Raw genomic sequence first — 5,856 nt, 5'->3', positions numbered from 1 at the left:
ATGACAAACCCACAGCTAATATCATACTGAGTGGGCAAAAACTGGGATCTTCATTCTTCATAATTGACATGGGAAGAATTTATCTTATGTGATTAGGCCAATATATTAATATAAGAATGGGCCACTTTACAGTGATCAAGTTTGTGGCCTACTTCCTGGAACCTATACTTCAACTTGCTTTGTATCTCTATACTTACTGCTGGAAGGGAAAATAGTGTCCTGCAGTAACATTCCACACACTTGGCAATTTGTGAGAAAGTCTTTGGAAAGCATGATGTGAGAATATCAGGGTCAACTAGTGTAGGTCAGGAGGAGTTCAGGGGATACATCTGGGTTGAAGATACAGCTTTAAAAACCATGAGATTAATAAATGAAAAATAAGTAATCTAGAAAAAAATTAAATACCTGGCTCATGAAAACTGTAGAATTAAGAGAGAAAAAAAAGAATTGATGTCTTTTTTCAGTTTTATTTCTTCATTTTATCATGTTTTAAAATTCTCAGATTTCTCCCATTCCCTTAAGAAGAAAAAACAAAAAACAAAAAACAAAACCCGTGAATTTACCTTGAAAACCAAAAGCAATAAAGAAATAGGAAAAGGAAATTTATGGGTTTTTTTTGTTGTTGTTTTTGTTTTTTGAGAAAGGGCCTCACTCTGTTGCCCAGGCTGGAGTACAGTGGTGCGATCTCTGCTCACTGCAACCTCCGCCTCCCAGGTTCAAGAGGTTCTCCCACTTCAACCTTCCGAGTAGTTGGGACAACAGGCATGCCCCACCATGCCCTGCTATTTTTTCTATTTTGTGAGTAGGGACGGGTTTTCACCATGTTGGCCAGTCTGGTCTCGAACTCCTGACCTCAAGTGACCCACTGGCCTCAGCCTCCCAAAGTGCTCAGATTACAGGTGTGAGCCACTGTGCTTCGCCAAATTTAAGTTTTGAGTGAAAGCAGTGAGACTGATTGATTTTGTAACAATCACTAGAAAGAAAACAGAAAGGAACGTGTATTAGGCATCTATGGTGTTTTATACGCCAACCAAGGAGTGCCGGTTTCTTCAGAGCAATCATCTCAAGATGCTGTAGTTGTATCCCAATCATGTTGCCAGTGCTCCAATACTTTTTGGTAGTTCACTTTCAGGCCTTCCTTCATATGTATCATCTTGATATTCTTTTCTGGTAGCCCATCGTCAATGTTTGAGTATAGACATGCATTTTTATAAACATTCAATAGTAATTTAAAGAGTGTATTCAAGCCGATGAATATTATTTGGAGACAAAAATGAAATAGGACCATAAAGGTTTGAAACTGGTTGTGAAAATGGCTTGTAAAGATCTCCGACAATGTTTTCATATGAGGGTCTCCAAATATTTTGAGTAATCTTTGAGAAAGAGGGCTTAGCTTTAGCTTTTAAGCCATCTGTCTTGAAACACAATACTACTTTGGACAAATAAACTTAGACCCAGTTTTCTAAAAAAGAGTAACTTATGCTTTATGGTTATACTTGAGACAGGGTAAATGAAAAAAAGCTAAGACAGTAAATAATAGAATGCCAAATGTAGATGTAGAAGAAACGTAACCTCAAGATTATGGGGAAAGAATGCATAAAATGAGAAAACAGCAAAAAGCACATGAGGATTAATTGCAGGGATAAGAAAGTAGAAGAAAGGTGACATAGAATGAATGAGGTAATGGGTAAAATGAGTTGAAGAATGGACCAGGCATGAGGAAATCTAACAAATGAGATCAGGAATAAAGTAGTGAAGGAGAGAAAAGATTACACAGTAAATTAGAGATGTTCATTTTATGGGCAAGGAAATGAGAAAATGGAAATGAATATTAATAAAATTAATCATGGCAACCAAAGCTGTGGAAAAATGGATAATGAATGAATAAGTGAGCAGAAAGAATGGATGAGGGAAGGAGAAAATGAAGAAAAAAAGAAGGCTGAGTGATTGAAATCATGAAAGTGGAGGCGGAGGAAAACAGACAGCTCTAAAGATGAAAATAAAACTAAGTTGATTAGCAGAATGGGAAAAAGGAGATCTGCTGTGAAGAAATGAAGAGAAGGAGTGGATACTTTCCAGTCTAACCAAAACCTTACGTAAAGTTCTGTAGTTTTCTCATGGGGGTGTCTGCTGCTTTTCTCTCCAACCAGATGTGGCTGGATAGCCCTGGAGAAGAGAAGGGCCAGGAATTCTAGAAGCAGAAAAGGACAGCAGCCAGGGAAGACACAAATCACTGCATTGCAGAGATGTAGCCAAACATAATCTTCATTTAAAGGTCTTCTGATAAAGATAAAAACTCTAAGCCTTATACTTCACTATCCCGTTTTCATGTCTCTGAACTCCTTTAAAATCAATGTTTTCTTCCCTCATCTGAATTTATTATTAAAGGAATTAAATAAGAGAAATGAGTTTTGCTATTATCATTAGGAGATCAGAAAATAACATAATTGTAATAATTGTGCTGTAGTGGTTTCCTGGGTGTTTGCTCAAATCTTTTTAGTTTGGCATGTGACCATCCATCCAGTTAAAATTTCCCAGCCCCCCTTGCCACTAGGTGTGGTCATATGACTATTTGGACCAATAGGTTATGAACAGAATTGAAGTACATCACTAATGGGTGAATCTTGGTCTTTAAAGAACTGGCCATGCATTCCCATTTCCTTTCCTAATTCCTGCCACCTGGGAGAGGGCGAAGGTGGGAGTAACAGCCACTTCAACCCAGCAATGGAAGCTACATGTTGGGAAGATGGCAGGCAGAGCAGATCCCAGACAACCAGAGCATTTCTACCAGATATGCACCACATATATCTGGATCTTTATTTGAGAGGGAAGTTCTTCTAAATAAATATATTTTGAGGTTTCCTTGTTATATCAGCCTAGCCAGTGCTCTAATACATTACCTGATTTTAGAATTAAAAATACCACTGATTATTGACAGCGTGTGTGTGTGTATGTATTTTTTGTATTTGTGGATACACACACATATATAGTATATATTGACATACAGTATTATTTCAGTGTAAGGATGGATACATATTATCCCAGATATAGAGATTGATAATATGGCATGTACATAACATAGCATATTATATATATTGCTGATATAAGAATGGATATATTGATATTTTTGTGAGATCTTCCACATGGTCATTGACACATTTAAGCTTTTAACAAATTTTTATCACTTTCTGTTTTTCAGAAAGACTGTTTCAGATTAAGAGTAAGACCTGTATCTCCCAAACAGCACCCCTTGGCTATGTGGTGCAATTCTTGAGGGAATGCATCATAAATTGCCAAGTGACTTGGGGGTATCTAAGAGTTAAGGGCAAAGATTCCAAAACCAAACTGCCAGTGTTCTCATCTCAGGTCCAGCTCTTACTAACTTTGTGGTTGAGGAAAAGTTACTTCCCTGTGCTTCAGTTTCATCATCTGTAGAAGGGGGATAATAATAGTGCCCACCTTCTAGTTGTGGTGGGAATAACTTAAAGTAATATATGTAAGGCACCCAGGACAGCACCTGGAACATAATATGGATAAAAGAAGTGCTTGTTGTGATTGCATTTGTTATCATTGTTGTTGCTGTTATTATTATTAACATTTTGCCATTTCCAGAGTTGTCTGAAAAGCAGCTAGGGTTGGCAATATACCCATTCAATAGATGAAGAAAATGACTATGAAAACCCACATTGACTTCTTAGAAGATCCATGACCTATGATTTCCATAAATGAATAATTTATGGAAGTTGTTTTTTCCCCAAGTTCTATCTTAAAAAGTGTCTTTGAATCACCAAGGAGAACTTTACTATACCCCCTAATACTAACTGTAAGCCTCATTATCAATAAGTATTTGTTAAGAGGCTGGAAGAGAAAGACAACTAAGTTAGCTCAAATAAAGTGAGAGAGTTGATGTAACTATCCCAAGGTCACACAGTGTGTAAAACTGACGTGAGAACTTTGGCAGTTTGTTTTTAGAATTGCAGCTCTTAACTCTTAAACAGCTTCTGGATATCACTTCACAAGGTAGTTATAATTTAAACTTGTCCCAGACGCAGGCTTCACCTTATTATGACACCAATCTCGGTGAGGAACTTGATTAGCCCATATTTGGTCTGATGTCTGCCCTTGGTCCTATCAGCTGTGGCCACAGGACTGGGTCATCTGATCCAACATGACTTCCCAGACCCAACCTACCAATGGAGGCTGGGAGTGGGAGTACTTCCAAAGAAAGAGAGCTTTAAGGACACAGTCACCTCAAAACCTATCTTCTAAAACTAAAATGTGAGAAGGAAATTTAGATTTGTGAGATGAAAAAAACTACGTTAACCTGTTTCTGGGAACAGGTTAGACAGAGTTGGCTGCCACCACTAGATAGGCAGGACCGTGGACCCCATAAGAGAAGATGACACTGCTCAGAGGAAGAACATGAAGAACACGTGACCTGCAGAACTGTAGTGACTGGAGGAAAAGGATCCCTTTGAGGAGCCTGAGGCTCATGGTAGCAAATGTTCCAGAGAGGTTAAAAAAAACCAGGAGGGGGACTCAGAACTGTCCTCTGGATTTGGCAATAAAGGTCCAGCCATTTTTGTGGAAGCAAATCAGGTGAAAATGGGCCTGACATAGAAAGCAAAGTGTTGATGAGAGCATCGTGGGAGGTGAGGACATCGAGACAATCAGGGCAACTAGTTTTCAAGCTCAGCTCTGAAGGGGAAGAGAGTTGTAGGGTGGTAGATAGAAAGGGGTGCAGGGAGAAGGTTTTCTCATTTTGTTTCTAGTAGAGTTTTGAGCATGTTTTATAAGCTGAGGAGAGTCACTAGAAAAGAATTGGTTGAAGGTGAGACAGAGCAGTTAATTGATGGAGATATTTCTGAGTTGAGGGTTATAGGATTGATTTTGGACAGAAAGAAAGCTGCATCTGTTTTAAATTACCTGGCAGGTTTTATAGAATTGATTGATTAAAGTCAAGTTAACATGGAAAAGTGCTGGTTATATTGTGGTTATATTTGTTTTTAAGTTGTAATTTTAAATCAGAGTAATACATGCACATAGAGAAAAAAGAATCTGGATGAGCTTATAATAAAAACAAGTAGTTTCTGCCCCACCTGTCTCCATCCCCATCCCACATCCAAACATAGTCACTATTAAGAATTTTAATTTTCTTCTTTTTAATTCTTTTTAAATTTATCTGTATTTTTTCCTGAAGAATATGGTTGACCCTGCTTATCTGCAGTTTTGCATCTATAGATTCAACTAACTGTGGATCAAAAGTATTCAGAAAAGAATCCAATTTTTTTTTAAAAAACCAATATAACAATAAAAATAATACAAATAAAAAATACTGAGTCACAAATATTTACAGAGCATTTATATTATATTGGGCATTGTAAGCAATCTAAAGATGATTTAAAGTATACAGGAAGATGTGTGTAGGTTATATGCAAGTACACTTTATGTAACATTTTATATACATTTTTTACACTTTATATACATTTTACATAAGGGGCTTGAACATCCACGGATTTTGGTATCCACAGTGGTCCTAGAACCAGTCCCCCAAGGATCCTAAGGGATGATGATATGCCTATATCCGTTTCCTAATTTATCAAATACAGATTCTGTTTATTGACTTTCTGCTATGATAGGTGAGGATTTAGATGACTTCCATTGTTCACACCTCCCATAGCTCCTTCTTGAGAAAATTCTTTCAGTATTTTTATTTCCTCTGTTTGTTACCTTTATAAATTTAAATACTATTCTCAGAATCTTATTTTTCTATTCATTCATTCATTCATTCATTCATTCATTCATCATTCCACAAATATCTATTGAGTGCCTGGCACGTGCCTTGTATTCCTGTAG

Source organism: Rhinopithecus bieti, unplaced genomic scaffold (assembly GCF_001698545.2).
Source record: "Rhinopithecus bieti isolate Rb0 unplaced genomic scaffold, ASM169854v2 scaffold_73130, whole genome shotgun sequence".
NCBI lineage: Eukaryota > Metazoa > Chordata > Mammalia > Primates > Cercopithecidae > Rhinopithecus > Rhinopithecus bieti.
The sequence above is the reverse complement of the archived record's forward strand: the minus strand, read 5'-3'. Positions refer to the sequence as shown.